At 42.8% G+C, this 18265-nt stretch overlaps 2 long non-coding RNA genes across 10 annotated transcripts in view; one reads left to right on the forward strand and one right to left on the reverse strand.

The window, feature by feature from the left end:
* Positions 1 to 18265, forward strand: part of LOC117197007 (uncharacterized) — a 234244-nt gene that overhangs the window by 154256 nt on the left and 61723 nt on the right. The window lies entirely within an intron of this gene.
* The window catches only part of LOC117197006 (uncharacterized), a 93776-nt gene continuing 77307 nt past the window's right edge, over positions 1797 to 18265 (reverse strand). For all 6 annotated transcript variants that reach the window (XR_007474103.1, XR_007474099.1, XR_007474102.1 and 3 more), the window contains one exon: positions 1797 to 2108. This is a non-coding gene — a long non-coding RNA (uncharacterized LOC117197006). The remainder of the gene's footprint in view (positions 2109 to 18265) is intronic.

The raw sequence follows: 18265 nt of genomic DNA on the forward strand, positions 1-18265 counted from the left end.
TAAGTATACCCCATGTAATATTTGAGATATACTTATAGTAAAAAGTCATTGTTTATCTGAAAATCAAACTTAACTGGGAATCCCGTGTTTTAATTTGCTAAATCTGGCTATGCCGGATTCTAGGAAATGCAGTATTTGGTGTGTGTGTGCTCCAAAGGCAACAGATCTTGACCATGTGGTTTGAGGTGTGTGGATATGACAAAAGGTCATGATGACCTCCTGAGAGATAGGATTTCCCTAGCCCTGATATCTAATGTAAGGTCACCCACCCACTCGTCTCCCACTTCTGAAGGTCATCTCCTTTGCAGGAACCTTTTCCTTTTTTTTTTTTTTTTTTTTTTAGCACTCAGCTAATAATGAATTCTTGTTATTTATCCCATTAGATGGTCAGAGACTATTTCTGTTTCATTCATTCCTGTATCACTCTGCCTAACAGAGGGTCTGGCACATAGGAGGTAGTCAGTGAAATTTCACTGAGTAAATGAGCTGGTGTTGATGTGGCAGTAATACAAGTTATAATGAAGAATGACAGGCTTTAGAGACAGGGGTTCACATTTCACTGACCACCCACTATGTTCCAAACTCTCTGCTAGGCAGAAGGATCCTGGGATGAATGAAACAGATTTAGTTCCTGAGTAGCAACTGGGAAAAATAACAACTAAGAACACATTATCACTTCCCCGAGGGGGTTTATTGCTCTGTGCCTCAGTTTGCACATCCAATAATGAGATAATCCATCTACCTCAAAGGATTATATTGGGGAAAATGAACATCCATATCTGTGTCTGTGACTATCTCTATATCTATAATTGTGTGTGTGTGTGTGTGTGTGAGAGAGAGAGAGAGAGAGAGAGAGAGAGTGAAGCCAAGTGGTAAACATTAGATTTACTAAGTTAATCAGTTCCCTTCTCTTTCTTTTATGTTAGAAAACTAGCATGGGGCTTTGTTTATACCTTTTCCTGTTTCATCAGGGTAAGGGTAATGCCTTGACCAGAAAGGGTTATGAAGGCCAGTACTATAACAGGTGGATTTTTTTTTAATAAGTAATAAACTTTCCAGATGCATGTCTTTGATAGCTGAGGGACTTGATCACAGACCCAGGTTAAGTATTTCCACTTCCGCCTTGCGGAAGACCTCTGAAAATAGGGTGCTAATGATCTGACAGAATCTCTCCATCTTTCCCTTGGAGCCCCCAGAGTTTCAGACAGTCTGCGGGGAGGGTGGTGATGAGATCTTGCAGTTGACTGTTGTCTTTCATGGGACGCAGGATGTGTGAGTCTGGAGTAAATTAAAACCCTGAAATTGAATGTCAAGATCTGGGGAATCTGTACCCATATTAGACTCCCTGCTCCTTGGGAAGATGCTTTTGACACTCTGAAGGATGTCTAGGGAGTTAATAACAACATCTTCTAACACACTGCCTTTGTTATTTGGAGCTCATGGCTTTTTCAAGGAGCTCAAAGTCATTCACCATCTACATGTTTTCAGTATGAAACTAGGTGTTAAATGCATACACTAGGCCAATAAAACAGTTTAGCTGAGAATATAAATGCCCCAGGGTCTCCGAATACCAAAAGCGAGGACAGATCCGTGCTCTCCCTGGCTCATGTGCATCACGTGGCACTGGGAAGCACTAATTCAACTTAAGTGGATGTGGTGCGGATGCATTAAAGATGCCATGGGGACACTGCCTTTTTTGTTTTGTTAGGGTGTGTTTAAGTCGTTTACTTTTGTACACCTACTGATGCTCAGACTGCCTCTGTGCACCAGCACCAAATCAAATCTTGGAGACAGAGTTCTGGGTGAAGTAGGAAAGAATAGTATTATTGCTTTGCCAGGCAAAGGGGGACACAGAGGGCTTGTGCCCCTCAAAAGTGTGTGTCCCACCCTGGGGAGATTTGGTGAGGGGTTTTATAGCGATGGTTCAAGGGTGGAGTTGCTAATAAAGATCGGGGTGTGTGCAGGACCTGCATTCCTTTAATCTGGCCTCAGGTGGTGTCCTGATGAGCTTCTGAGGTTCTCAGGGTTATCGAACCGTGACTTTTTCTCTGGAATGAAGAATGCTTCATCAAGTAGTTAATGTCTTCCATTTCTTGAGGGTTTTAGTTCTGTAGAAGAGCGCAAAGTTATTGTTATGTGTATCCCTTGAGGTGGAACCAGGACCCTGTCCCAAGGCTGCACTGTTGTTTTTTGACTGGTCCTCCCTTGTCTTGGAGTCCCTTCCTTCCCTGATTAGCAACTGTTTGAACCTGCCCTTTGGAACTCAGGGAAGGTCATGGAGGCTGGAGCCTATTCCCTACAAACAAGAAATGGGGGACATAGAAAGGCTTTTGTGCCCAGGAGCCCCACAGGGCCCTGCAGTTTCACTATCACCAGAGATACCTTGATTTCAAGGGTGTGATTGGTCTTTGGAAGACCACCACAGACGTATGTGGCCAGTTATTTGTCCAGAGCTATGCTTTCCTTGCCTTCTCTTACTCCATCTGAGGATTTAAAATCCTGAATTTCTCAGGTCTGTCACAAACTTCTAGAGTGAAAACTAGATTTATGAAATTGGGCATATTTGTTTCAAAGCTATTCAATCCAGATAATAAACTCATTTTAGCATGATTTTTCCACTTAATAAGAACACTTTTTAGAACTCAATTTGGCAGCTCTTAATAATCCCAGACAGAATAACTAGAGATGCAAGATATTAAAAAGTACAGTGTTGAAAGAAGAAACAGCAGCACATGAGTTGAAGAGCAGAATGTACCCAGCAATATGTAAAACACATAATAGAAGGTGATTTCATAGGATTTAAGAATCTAATAATTTCTTAGACAGAAAGGCAAATCTTAGATGTCAAGCAGAACAAATAAATGAAAAATTAAATCCATATAAGACACCATATGGTGAAATTTTAGGTTATTAAAGGAAATTCCAAAAGCTTCTGGAGTGAGATACAGTGGTCTGGGCGGGCTGATTACCTATAAAGGGATGTGAATCAGGTTGACACCAGACTTCTCAGCAGCAGCTATTGATACACCAGATAATGGGGCAATATTTTCAAACGTCAGGGAGACAATTAACTTTGAATCTGGATTGTTATATCTAATCAAGTTTATTCAAGCTGAAGGGTAAAATCCACAGATTTTCTGATATGCAAAGATTTAGAAAATTTGCCATGTGCAGATCCCTTGAAAAGAATTATGAGCCGGGGGGGGGAAAACATCCAAGAAGAAGAAGTAGGATAAAAGAAACAATTGTGGGGCTTCCCTGGTGGCACAGTGGTTGAGAGTCCGCCTGCCGATGCAGGGGACACGGGTTCGTGCCCCGGTCCGGGAAGGTCCCACATGCCGCAGAGCGGCTGGGCCCGTGAGCCATGGCCGCTGAGCCTGTGCTCCACAACGGGAGAGGCCACAGCAGTGAGAGGCCTGCGTACCGCAAAAAGAAAAAAAAAAAAAAAAAAAGACAAAAAGGAAACAACTGTGAACAAATAAACTAGGAAAAACCTTATTTTGATGTTTAAAAAAATTAATTTTCTAACTAAAATACTTCAGCCGATTCCAAATGCAACATGCTTGTGCTGCATAAAGGGGCAGATGGAATTTAAAGCATGCTGAGACTCTTGTTATAGGGAGAATATACATGCTGATTGTCCTTAAAATTGTCCTGAATAATCCATGTTCAAGTACGTTTATCAAAAGTGTAAAGTAATAATTATAAAAATAGACCTAGAGTACAGTCCCTAAGCCACTAAATATTCAGGTCAGGAGAAGCAGGGCAGAAGAACCTCAATCAATTCAAGAGAAGTCAGAGAAGAAACAAAGAATAAGGAAATAACCAGAAAGAGCAGCAAACAGAGACTGAATTAACTCATTCACAGCATTGTAATGACTAATATACACTTGGACACTTATGTCCAATTCTATGAACGAGTTAATGTCACTTGCTAAAAGACAGTGATTCTCAGATTGAGAGATAAAACCCAATCATTCTCTATGCCATGTGCCACAGGGACACTAAATCACAGTCATAAAAGAATGTTCATGATGAAGGGATGTAAATATTTCCACAGATTATAGAGTGCATTTAGGGCAGGGGCCAGGAGGAGGACCAGATACAGAGGATGGAGGCTCTTCAGGAAGTGTAAGAAACTTGAAATCGATCCTGAAGGGAAATGAGCAATAAGGGAAAGAATGTAGTGACTTAATGAGATTTACATTGGAGAAAGATTACTAGGGCGGTAGGGAAAGTTTAGGGGGCAGGTCAAGCTTGGGGGTGGGGCACATGCAGGAGATATTCAAGGAATTCATGCATGAAGTGATAAGGAGCTGAGCCGTGTCATAGAGGTCGGAGCGGAGAAAAGATGCTATTATTGATTATAAGAAGATAGACTCAGTAAGACTTGGAGATGAGGGGGAGGAGAATTGCAAGATGGTGCACAGGTTCCTGAAGTGCAAGGCTGGGTGGCCTCTTCACCAGTATGGGAGCACAGAGGGAAGAAGATATGGGGAGGGAGATGATGAACTTACGCCTTGGTGCACTGGGGTGTTCAGTGATAACTGATTCTCAGGATACAGATTTTGGTTGGATATGCAAATCTTGGAGTCACTGTCTGACTGGGGGAAGGAGTCATCATTCATTCATAACCAGAGGTTGTGCTACAGAACCAGACTTGCTCATAAGAGGCAATATTGTTTAGATCCATCGTGTGAAAAGCTGGAACTCTGACATGAGTCTGACTCTCTCCTTTTACATTCGGTAGAGAGAACAATGAATGAAAATAATCATGTCTTCCTAAATCCAATTAGGAAAGTTGAAGGTTTGACTAAGCAAAGATCAGTGCCTTCCCCCATCTCTGTCACTGAATTCTCGTGCCTGTGCAGTCATGGGAATGATGTAGGTGAGAAGGGGAATGGGATTGTTCTTGACGCCTTCTGGCATTAAATGAAGCACTAATAGCAAAACATTTAGGAAAATTAAGAAGCCCCTTGTTGCTCTCTGAAGAAAAGCAGCCCCTTGGGTGAAATGGTTGCTAATTATTCTTGTATCTAATCATTAGTTGAATGTGATAATTGACTTAACAGATTACAAATGACAAGCCTTTTTCAGAGCTTTCCCCAGAAAAAAAACCCACTCCCCACTCTCCACCCTCCACATACAAAATGAAAAGACCTACAGTGGAAGGAGGAGTGCATCACGGTGTAGTCTGCTTGGAAATTCCCAAGACCACTGATTGGGGTAAGAACCTCCCAGATGTTGAGAAGCTTCAGCCAAAAAGGTGGAAGAGTTTCCTAGATTCCTCCTCTTCCTCGTGCTCAAGAGAACTTCTGGGAAACACCTATTTTTGTGTGGCTCAGCAGACTCCAAATCTAGTTACTTCCCAGATCAAACTGTATTCCCCAACCTGTCAGGAGGAAGTTTAGATGGAACCCAGTAACCCTGTTTTCAGTCCTTGGAATTTGCTATATTTTCCTGAAATTTTAAATTGTTCATTGGAATGGCTTCCCAAAGGAGCTGAAGTTTGAGCCACAACTTGAAGGAGGGAGGCATGTTCCGAGAGTAGAACGGCATCAGGTTAGTCTTTTTTCAGAGAGAACGGCGCTAACTAACGCTCCCCTGTGCTTCCACGGCGCTATGCAAATACTTCCATTGTAATTCTGGGATCTGTTTTGGATTTATTTGTAATACTTATAATACTATTCTTTATTATTAAGTTTATGCTTTGAAAATTAAAATATGCTCCTGAAAGAAGTCAGGATTTGGAATCTCCTGGGTAGAGTTAAACAATCTATTCAAATAACCAGTTAATGAGTATGGATGTTAAGGATGGATGCAGTTGCCAATGGTTATAACTAACTGCAGCTGAGGAAGGAGGAAGGGGGGAAGACCCAGTCAGTAGAGTGGTGGCCCTAATTCTGTCTCTACGTTATTTGAGGGGAAAAAAATAAAGTTTTCCCAACCCAATGGATTCCAGTGTTTGGAGAGCTCGCGGGATGTGTTGCCATGAGAGCCTTCGCATGAGGAATATAGACTCCCTAGAAAGATCTGAAGCCCAGTGCAGAGTGGCTGACGAGGAGAAGGATGGGGCTAACGTCTGCTGAGCTTTCATTCTGTGCTAGTTACTACTCTGAGCACTTTATATGCATAGGACAGGACTGACCTTTTATGTCCAAGGAAAGAGGAACAATTACTATCCCTTTGACAGGTGAGGAAACTGAGACTTACAGAGGTTCACTAGCATGCTTAAGTAGAAGGAAAAAGGGTCCCTTACCTACGGTCTATGAGTCCCATTTCAAAATTCTATTTGAGCAAAGAACAGTTGCAGTTCAGAGCTTTTTCTAAGCTTTTTTCCTAATAGCCCATCAGACCAAGGGGTCTGAATTGAGAACTGGGAACCACGTTTAAGAGCTGAGGTGGGTAGGGGGTGGGCATCAGCATAGCAGTGAGTCTAAGAGCACGAACTGTCTGGGTCGAATGGGCAGGTGCCCTGGAGAAATACTGAGGCCAGAGGCCAGCAGCATAGCTCTGTTTACAGAACTCTTAGCAGGCTGTTTCTAGAAAGTTGTAAAGTCCATTGAAAGGTCCTGGAAGGAACGGAAACCTAGGAACAAGTAAAGCACACTTTTTAGAGGGAGGGTGCTGCGTTTCATATTTCAGGAAGGCAGTTGTGGACTAGAGTAGGGGCTTTGGAGGAAGCAAGAGAAGTGTGTTATGTGATGGACTAAAAGTTACCTTTAATCAGGAAGATTCAACCTTGAATCCAACTTAACTTTTTACTAGCTGCTTGACCTGCTTGACCTTGGATAAGTACCTATCCTCGCTGGACCTCTCTCTGTTCATTTTTACAATGGGGGCCATAATACGGACATTACATGGTTGTAGGGAGAATTCTGGGGGATAATGTAGATAAAATGTACGCACTATTTTCCTCCCTCCTTAACCTCCCCTCTCCTGGACACAGTCACCTTGGTGGCTGACAGAGCATAAAAGAAGGAGTAGGGTGCATACTCCAGTGGAGCCACGAGAACTCAGGAACATATGACCGACACCCTCAGCTCCTCCCAGGACTCTCTGGGAGGGAAAGGGCAGGATGGTGGGACTTGTGCAATTGTAACTTGGTGCACAACCGGCAGAAATCCTTTTTTAAGGAGTTACTGTGGACTTACTATCCAGTAGGCTGACCTGACCTGGTACACCCAGGTTCTGTTTGAACAAAATACAAGGAACCGTGCTAAACACTTACTCATTAAACACTTAAGCCCCCTCGACTGGGAAAGGATGTTGCACCTTGAGACCAGGCTCTGGGAAAAAGGAGTGACCATCTGTTGGCCCTTTCCTGGGTCAGAGCCCAGCCTTGCTGAGTGTCTCACAGCTGCTGCCTCTGGGAGAAGCAATTTGTCAACTTTATACCTTTCTGCTTTATGGTCTGATGACTTAATAGGATTCGACCTTCCCTGTATTCCATTTCAGTTGGATCAGACACTGCATTTCAGATTAAAATGTGGGCTCTGGCACAGGTGATGACGAATTGGTGAGGTGTGTGGACACGTGCCCATAGGAGGGCTCTAGCTTCAGAAGTGAGCTGATTTGAAGTGAGCTTTTGAAGAGGAGAAGGACTTGGGCAAGCAGGCATTGGACTGGGGGAGGGGTTAGTCTGAGGGGAGGCAGGGACATGGGCAAAGGTGCAGGGGTTTGGCATCATGCCATGTGTAGGGAACAAAGAGTGGTCCATGGTGTCTCGGGCTGGAGTATTCCAGGGAGACCTGGCCTGGTGATGAGCATGTAGCCAATAGTAAGAGCGAAGGCTTCCTGGGAGATTGCTACGGGCCACTGTTTTAAGCACTTTATATGTATAATATCTATGTTTATATCTATATCTGTCTACATCTGGACACTGATTTGAAAGGAAATATACTTATTAAATCTGCACATCCCTATGTTACTATGATTCCCATTTTATGGTTGATGAAACTGAGGCCAAGAGAACAAAATGTGTGAGTAACTTGTAGGATCACTTGCAGCTTGGTCAGCAGGATGGGTTTCAAAGGGGAGAGACGGTGAGGAGGAGAGGAAGGAAGGTTGAAGTCTCCCAGGACTGACTCCCCTGAACGGGGTCCACTGGAATTCAGTTTCCAGGCGGAGTCCACGTGTGCAATGCACAGCCTCTCTAGAGGTTGGGAGCACCCCCCGTCCCCATGTCAGCTCTGCTCCCTCCTGAGTCCTTCTCGTGGACTTTGTGGGCACAGCAGTCTCTGAGTCATGTGCTCTTGTGCATCTCCTGCTGTGGTCACATGGTCGATGTCTTTTGGTTCTTCTCTAAATGAAGGCATCACTGAGACCCAGCTCAGGAGGGATCATCGTGGAGCGTGAGTAAAGGCAGGAAGGAGGTGGTTGGGGACCAGTGTCCTGTGATGAACCAGGAGGCTGACCATCTGCCCACCATGTCCAGAAAGGCATCCTAAGAGTTGACTTCAAAAGGGCAGAAGGTCATTTTATCTGGCATTTAGAATAATGGGCACCAGCCAGGGGTTTAGAATCTCCCCTTGACCATTTCAGTAGGTTTTCATCACACCCAAGAGCTACTAAAAGTGAATAATATGAGTTTTTGGTTTAAAAAAAAAATGAGTTTGGTCAACTTTTGGGGCACTAATCCTTCAGAAATAAAATGAAAGTATTTAATTATGAATGTTTATCGTAGCATTGCATGTGTTAAACAAACAAAAAATAAAAATAAAAATCCTGGAAACAACTAGAATGCTAGCAATCCATGAATAGGGGAACGATTGAAGAAACTGTGGTGTTTTGGTGCATTTGTACTGTAGTGGATCACAAAGCTACTTCAGTGAACGATAAAGATCAATGTTAATCTGGAAAGATGTCCAGGAAAACACTGTCAATGACATAAAAAGAAGCTGCAGAATAATGTATGAAATATTACGATTATTTTAGTGAAAAGAAAAAAGACGGAAGAAGAATAAGGAAGCCTGTATATCTTTGTCTCTGTGTCTATAAGCATAGCAAAAGAGAGAAACAGAATGATAAAAATGGTATCGTTTTGTTACCTTAAGGCACTAGTTTGAAGAAAAAATCAATTTTAAATTCTTTACAAAATTTCTTATTTAACTTCATAAAAAAACATGCATTTATTTTATAATTAAAACCCCCCCAAAAAAGGTCATGAAGAACCTAGGGGTAAGATGGGAATAAAGACACAGACCTACTAGAGAATGGACTTGAGGATACGGGGAGGGGGAAGGGTAAGCTGGGACAAAGTGAGAGAGTGGCATGGACACATATACACTACCAAACGTAAGGTAGATAGCTAGTGGGAAGCAGCCGCATAGCACAGGGAGATCAGCTCGGTGCTTTGTGACCACCTGGAGGGGTGGGATAGGGAGGGGGGGAGGGAGGGAGACACAAGAGGGAAGAGATATGGGAACATATGTATATGTACAACTGATTCACTTTTTTATAAAGCAGAAACTAGCACACCATTGTAAAGCAATTATAGTCCAATAAAGATGTTAAAAAAAAAAAAAGAAAAAACAAAACAACCCAATAAGCCGAGCATTGTTCGTGGATGAAATTGAAGAAACAAAAATGGAGTTAAATTACACAGTACATTAAATGCCAGCATATAGGCTTTGTGCTTCATATTACACACAAGAATGTTTAAATACAGTGCCATGGAATACCGCTAAAATACTTGTTGATAAAATAATTTTTGGAATTTGCCCAATATATTACTAACCCATGGAACTTCAATACACTTATCAATTTACTTATCAATATCTTATCAAAAGCACTGAGAAGTCCTGCATTTCAACACATTTTTCAAGCGTACTAACCTAGTTCCCCAGATGTATTTTTCAGGAAATCTCTTTTTGTATTATACTTAGCCTGTGGAACACTCGCTACAACGCTTGAGAATAAAATCCTTGCTTTTATGGCCATGGGAAGCTTCTGGAGGTTTTGAGGCAGAGGAACAATAAGACTTGAGCTGTTTTCAGGGAACTGTATCCCAAGAGCCGTGTGCTTGGTAAAGGAGGGATCCAGGGTGAAGAGGACCAGTTAGGAGGATGTTCCAGCTATTCGGGGAAGAGGAGACAGTGGTCTGAAAGAGGACGAAGCTGTGGAGGTGGACAGGAAGGACAGCTGGGACTTGTCAGGATGATGTCACCAGGGCTTGGTGAAGAGGGGACATGGACAGGTTGAGGGAAAGAATGCAGAGAGCTTATATGTTTGCCTGCGGGGCGTCTGGTGCTGGTCTGAAATGGGCGATGAGAGGAGGGGCAGTCTGGGGGTCCAGGAGGAAGGTGATCCTGAGTTGCCTTTGAGGAGCTGGAAGAAACGTCCAACAAGCAGTTGGATGTACAAACACCGAACTCCAACTCTTCTGAAACCACACAAATCTATCACTTGTCAGGAAGGAGGATGTTGGCCTTATTGAGCTAAATTCTCACCTGATCAACCCTGAGGCCATGAAGTAGAACTGAGGTCCCTTCTACAGGAGGCAGGCCCCCAGCAGGAGATTCTGTTCCTTAGAAAACTGGATCTTGCTAAGCAAGACTTTAACAGCACAGGGGAACGCCTTCTTGCCTTTTTTTCTGAGGTTCATTCTCTTGTGCCTGGAATGCCGAGAGGACAAACCTCAGGGCTCCTGGGTGGTGTGATTTCATGGAGGCCAACCTACTGCTAGAATGGAGACGCCCCAGAGTCCAGAGGTCAAGTCGAATCTGCTAAGTCGAGTGATCTGATTTTCAACTTTGACACGATCCTCCGAGTGGATTTCCCTTTTGCTTTGCCTAGGTCTTTAATCAGCCTGAGTTGGAGGTTCCAGCTCTTGTTTCAGTCGTGGCACAAAGAATTTAGGGCAGGGTCCTGTGCCCATACTGGGGATAGCAAGTTTACAGGGGAAACAGCGCCCCCAGAGGCCAGTGTAGACTTGGCAGCAGGAGGTGGTGAGAAGTCTCTTGAGGGTGATTATCAAGGGATGGGTTTCACGCTGGGAGGTCCAATCACTCCTCCCCACTTGGACATTCTTCCTCTTTTCAACCTTGAAAGGAGGCTTTCCATACAAAGACCTAAGACATAGTGATGAAATGGTTCTATTCCTCCAGTCATTAACCATCTTTAGGTCACAATGACTGACATTTCTAGGTGATGAAAAAAGAACCTAAGGGGTTTTCCCCATTCTGTTCATAAAATCCACCAAAATGCCTTTGTCTCCCCTATTTTGTGAGAGAAACTGTCTGTATCTGGAGGATGGATTGGTGAGGTTTCAAGTTCTCCTTCACACCACGTGTAGAACTATATTGTGTCAGGAAGAAAGGTCGCTGTCACACTATTAACACAAAAAGGGTCAACCCTTCTGGACATGCCTCATACACCCTCTGTCTCTGCATAGAGATACAGACCTGTGTCTGTATCTGCTACACAGGATGGCAGGAAACCCCAATAAGCACCTCCGAGCTGTGGTCTGTTGGGAAGTGGCTTTGTTTCAGAGCAACATCAATGGGATTGATTTGAAGATAGGCTATCAGGTTGCCAGCAGGCCCTGGGCTTAGGATCAGAAGGAACTGACTAAGATCTTGAGACTTCCTGGTAATTCTGACTCCAAATCCAGTTAGGATCTGCCCAGAGCTTTGTATTTTATTTTTCTCTCCTATGAAAAACACACTGTGGATTATGTAGTTCATTGGAAGCGTATTGCCCTGAGTAACCCCTGAGAGCATCTCCTCCCTGGCTCTCAATTTCAGCAAGGGAATTATTTCTGAGAATGGGAACTGGTTTTGGTCTCAGATCATGCAGGTTGTTTGGGGGCAGAGCCAGGCATCCTGACTTCCTGGTGAGCGTTAGTCATGACATGTGTCTTCCCCGGTTGAACATAAAGACAATGGTTGAATGTTTACCAAGTGCTGGGCGCCATGCTTTGTCCTGGAGAAACAAAGATAGGAATTAAGTGTTCTTTGCTGGAGACACCGACAGTGCATTGGAGGAGCCTCATATGGTGAGGCAATCGTAAATCCCATGAAGAAAGGGGTTTAATTTCTTTGATCCATTGCTGTATCCCCAGGGCTGGACACAGCGCCTGGTACAAAGCAGGTGATGCATATATAGCTGTTGTATGAATGATGGTTGGAGGCTTGTACAAGGTGCTGTGTTCTCATCACTTTTGAAAGTGATTCATTCTGCTAACAAAGTCACAGGGATTCAGAGAAGGTGCAAGAGAGGGTTGTTGGTGAGATACATTTTAGAGGTTGAGAAGAAGCTCACAAGGAAACATAGATAGGAAGAGATTCTAGGTAGAGGAAAGAACACCAGGAGTGTAGCCTTAATTTCATGTTAAGGTCCTGGGATGGGGGCAGTCTCAGCCCTCTGTGTGGTCAGAGCCCAGCTGTGGGTGGACTGGAACAGCAGGGAGAAGAGACCAGGGGCCTGATCACAAAAAGTCTCTCAGCCTTTGCAAAGGAGAGTTTATTTTTTGGCAGTAGTCAACTAGAAGGAGACTTCTTGCTCTCGGTAACCACTTCTGACCAGCAGAGCGGGGTAAAATGATTTTTTTTTTTTTGCTGGTGACTATAACATTTGCTTTCTCTGAGAAATGTTCCAGATGAGATCTGCAAACAGTGAAGACCAAAATGTCTCATCGCTCTGTGGCAGATGTACGACACTCTGGTGCTTCTGGTCCAAGCTGGTCCCTTGGAAACCAAACAGTCCCTACGGTCCTGTAGTGTTTGCAGGAGGCTTAGCTAGCTCACTCCCATTAAACGCCAGATTTCAGGGAAGGGCTGGGGGAGAGCTGTGAGATGTGGTACAAATGATCTTTGCAGTAAGTGCAGGGGAAGAGTGTGTAACAGATGGGAAAGGGAGGCAGATAGTCTTAAAAAGCGAAGTAGCTTTGTTTGGGTGGCCTTGAATGGGGGCTGGGGAGACACCAGTTTTAGAATTAGATGGGCTTGGACGCTTAGGACTTAGGGGATTGGGGTTTTTGCTTAACCTCTGTGAGCCTCGGTTTTCTCATCTGAAAATTGTGGATAGTAGAATTATCATGCAGGGTTGTAAAAATGAGATGAGGGACTTCCCTGGTGGCGCAGTGGTTAAGAATCTGCGAGCCAATGCAGGCGACACAGGTTCGAGCCCTGGTCCGGGTAGATCCCACATGCTGTGGAGCAACTAAGCCTGTGCGCCACAACTACTGAGCCTGCGCTCTAGAGCCTGCGTGCCTAGAGCCCGTGCTCTGCAGCAAGAGAAGCCACCGCAATGAGAAGCCCGTGCACCGCAACGAAGAGTAGCCCCCGCTCACCACAACTAGAGAAAGTCTGTGTGTGGCAATGAAGACCCAATGCAGCCAATAAATAAATTTATGAAAACAAATTAAAATGAGATGAGATGCTAGTTAGTATTGCTCTCTGCCTCTTTTCTCTCCTTCGTCCAACAATGGAGGTTGACCCTGCGGGGCATTCAAAGAGGGAGAACTGGTATTCCTGGCTTTTAAAGGAGCTGATTGCTATGGTGGGATGTAATTGACATTGGCATGTGGTGGACAACAGCCAGGATGTGAGAAAGGTCCAGATGCAGGGCAGTGGGTGCTCAGGGCAGGGTATGGACCTTCCCACTAGTGCAGAGGAAGAGTAGGGTAGGCCAGAAGACCTTGAGGCCTAGGATGGGTGCTAAGAATTTTGCCATTTGGGAGCTGAAAGTAAAAATGGGGAGAGAGTTTTTCAGCAAAGGGTATTTAGGTTTGATTGCAGTGTAAGGTATGTTGGGGGTGGGGTGGGCTGCGAAAGAGAAGAGGAGCAATAGGCTTTCAAACTTGAAATACATTAGGGGAAATTTTGGAGACCAGAGCGTCCTGAGATAAGGCATATGGACTTTATTTGAGGTTCAAAAAATCCCAGCCAAGAAGAAAAAAGCAGGAAAGGAGATCCTCCCAGACCCTTCCTTCTTTTCCTCCCCCAGCTTTGGGAGTTAATATCCTGGTGCCTATGGGTTAGGTCCTCAACAGAAGATGCCTGTAAGATCCTCAGTGCTGGGTCTTCCCTGGATGAAGAGGGTAGACTGTGGGGAAGCGAGTGTGGACAGCATCATTCTTTCCTCCATCACTTTCTCCTTTATGATGATGCAAAGCCATCCTCCCAGATCCTGAAGGTAGTTTCTCTTGTGCCCCATCCTGGGGGTCTGACCTGTGTTGTTGATCAGATCTTGCTCTCCAGAAGCCTGGGCCAGATGCCCAGTGGAAATCCAGTGCTGATATTTAATTTAAAAGCCAAAATACTACTTGGTAAAGTTTGCTAAGTTATATTTCAGCTCTTCTTTAGACCAAAGCCCCTTCCAGTGAGGATGGGGGTTCTGAGAATTTAAAATACCTCTCTGATAACTTTCTGATAACAGTGGGGGCATGTAAACAGTGGGACACCATTCTTCCTGGATGGAAAAGTGTCAGATGGAAGTCCAAAGGTCCTGTTACAGATAGGGAAAGCAAGGGTCAAATAAATCCCATTTGTTTATGTTTGCTTTTATTTCTATTGCCTTTGGAGTCAGACCTAAGAAAACATTGGTATGATTTATGTCAGAGAATGTTTTGCCTATGTTCTCTTCTAGGAGTTTTATGGTGTCTTGTCTTATATTTAAGTCTTTAAGCCATTTTGACTTTATTTTTGGCACGGTGTGAGCGTGTGTTCTAACTGCATTGATTTACATGCAGTTGTCTAATACCACTTGCTTAAGAGATTGTCTTTTCCCCATTGTATATTCTTGCCCCTTTTGTTGAAGATTAATTGTCCATAGGTGTGTAGGTTTATTTCTGGGCACTGTATTCTGTTCCATTGATCCATTTGTCTGTTTTTGTGCCAATACCATGCTGTTTTGATTACTGTAGCTTTGTAGTATTGTCTGAAGTCTGGGAGGGTTATGTGTCCTGCTTCCCCCCCCCCCCCCAGGATTGCTTTGGCAACTCTGGGTCTTTTATGGTTCCATATAAATTTTAGGATTATTTGTTCTAGTTCTATAAAAAATGTCATGGGTAATTTGATAGGGATTGCATTAAATCTGTAGATTGCTTTGGGTAGTATGGCCATTTCAACACTATTAATTCTTCCAATCCAAGAGCATGGGATATCTTTACAGTTCTTTGAATCATCTTCAGTTTCCCTTATTAATGTTTGGTAGCTCTCTGCATGTAAGTCTTTCACCTCCTTGGTGAGGTTTATTCCTAAATTTTTTTGATGAGAACACCCATCCTTCTCCAGAAAATGGGCATAGAGGGAACCCACCTCAACATAATAAAGGCCATATATGACAAACCCACAGCAAGCATCATACTCAATGGTGAAAAACTGAAAGCATTTCCAGTAAGATCAGGAAAAAGACAAGGATGTCCACTCTTGCCACTCTTATTCAACATAGTTTTGGAAGTCCTAGCCACAGCAATCACAGAAGAAAAAGAAATAAAAGGAATACAAATTGGAAAAGAAGAAGTAGAACTGTCACCGTTTGCAGATGACATGATACTATACGTAGAAAATCCTAAAGATGCCACCAGAAAACTACTAGAACTAATCAATGAATTTGGTAAGGTTGCAGGATACAAAATTAATGCACAGAAGTCTCTGGCATGCCTATACACCAACAACGAAAAATCAGAAAGACAAATTAAGGAAACACTCCCATTTACCACTGCAACAAAAAGAATAAAATACCTAGGAATAAACCTCCCTAAGGAGGTGAAAGACTTGTACTCAAAAAACCATAAAACACTGATGAAGGAAATCAAAGATGACATAAACAGATGGAGAAATATACTATGTTCTTGGATTGGAAGAATCAATATTGTGAAAATGACTATACTACCCAAAGCAATTTACAGATTCAGTGCAATCCCTATCAAACTACCAGTGGCATTCTTCACAGAATTAGAACAAAAAATTTTACAGTTTATATGGCAACACAAAAGACCCAGAATAGCCAAGCGATCCTGAGAAAGAACAACGGAGTTGGAGGAATCAGGCTCCCTGACTTCAAACTATACTACAAAGCTACAGTAATCAAGACAGTATGGTACTGGCACAAAAACAGAAATATAGATAAATGGTACAGGATAGAATGCCCAGAGATAAACCTACGCACATATGGTCACCTCATTTATGACAAAGGAGGCAAGAACATATAATGGAGAAAAGACAACCTCTTTAGTGGTGCTGGGAAAACTGGACAGCTACATGTAAAAGAATGAAATTAGAACACTACCTAACACCATATACAAAAATAAACTCCAAATGGATTAAAGACCTAAATGTAAGATCAGACACTATAAAACTCTTAGAGGAAAACATAGGAAAAACACTCTTTGACATAAACCACAGCAAGACCTTTTTTGACCCACCTCCTAAAGTAATGAAAATAAAAACAAAAATAAATAAATGGGGCTTAATTAAACTTAAAAGCTTTTGCACAGCAAAGGAATCCATAAACAAGACAAAAAGACAACCCTCAGAATGGGAGAAAATATTTGCAAATGAAACAACAAAGGATTAATCTCCAAAATATACAGACAGCTCATGGAGCTCAATATCAAAAAAACAAACAATCCAATTAAAAAATGGGCAGAAGACCTAAATAGACTTTTAACCAAAGAAGACATACAGATGGCCAAGAGGCACATGAAAAGATGCTCAACAGAGAAATGCAGATCAAAACTACAATGAGGTATCACCTCATGCCAGTCAGAATGGCCATTAACAAAATATCTAGAAACAATAAATGCTGGAAAGGAGGTGGTGAAAAGGGAACTCTCCTGCGATGTTGGTGGGAACGTAAATTGATACAACCACTATGGAAAACAGTATGGAGGTTCCTCAAAAAACTAAAAATAGAACTACCATATGACTTGGCAATCCCACTACTGGGCATATACCCTGAGAAAACCATAATTCAAAAAGAGACATGTACCACAATGTTCATTGCAACAGTATTTACAATAGCCAGGACATGGAACCAACCTAAATGTCCATCGACAGATGAATGGACAAAGACGATGTGGCACATATATGCAATGGAATATTACTCAGCCATAAGAAGAAATGAAATTGAGTTGTTTGCAGTGAGGTGGATGGACCTAGAGCCTGTCATACAGAGTGAAGTAAGTCAGAAAGAGAAAAACAAATACTGTATGCTAACACATATGTATGGAATCTAAAAAAAAAAAAATGGTACTGATGAACCTACTTGCAAGGCAGGAATAAAGATGTAGACATAGAGAATGGACTTGAGGACATGGGGTGGGAGAGGGAAGCTGGGGTGAAGTGAGAGTAGCATCAACATTTATACACTGCCAAATGTAAAATAGCTAGTGGGAAGCAGCAGTATAGCACAGGGAGATCAGCTCAGTGCTTTGCAATGACCTAGACGGGTGGGATAGGGAGGCTGGGAGGGAGGCTCTAGAGGGAGGGGATATGGGGACATATGTATGCCTATGGCTGATTCACTTTGGTGTACAACAGAAACTAACACAGTATTGTGAAGCAATTATACTCCAGTAAAGATTTTAAAAAAGGGATTGTTTGTTTACATTCCCTTTCTGATATGTCTTTGTTAGTGTAAAGAAATGCAACTGATTTCTGTACGTTAGTCTTGTATCCTGCTACCTTGCTGAATTCATTTATCAGTTCTAGTAGTTTTTGTGTGGAGTCCTTAGGGTTTTCTATATAATCTGCATATAGTAACAATTTTACCTCTTTCCTTCCAATTTGGGTACCTTTTCTTTTTCTTGTCTGATTGCTGTGGCTAGGACTTCCAATACCATGTTGAGGAGAAATGGTGAGAGTAGGCATCCTTGTCTTGTTCCAGATTTTAGTGGGAAGGCTTTCATCTTTACACTGTTGAGTATTACATTGGCTGTGGGTTTGTCATAAATAGCTTTTATTGAGATATGTTCCCTCTACCCACTTTTGTGTTTTTATCATAAATGGATGTTGAATTTTATCAAATGCTTTTTCTACATCTATTGAGATGATCATGTTATTTTTATCTTTTCTTTTGTTGATGTGGTATATCACATTGATTGATTTGCATATGTTGAACCATCCTGTGACCCTGGGATGAATGCCCATGTCCTTACTGAAGTGCCTAGTTTGTTCCTCTGTAGGACTGATCATAACTTAAAATCAATTATTCATTTATTTTCCAATACCTTCCTGATCCATGGGGCTGTAAGCCCTACTATGCCAGACAATATAACTGTCTTATTTACTGATGTGTGAACCCTGCACCCAACATG

Source organism: Orcinus orca, chromosome 20, assembly GCF_937001465.1.
Source record: "Orcinus orca chromosome 20, mOrcOrc1.1, whole genome shotgun sequence".
Taxonomy (NCBI): domain Eukaryota; kingdom Metazoa; phylum Chordata; class Mammalia; order Artiodactyla; family Delphinidae; genus Orcinus; species Orcinus orca.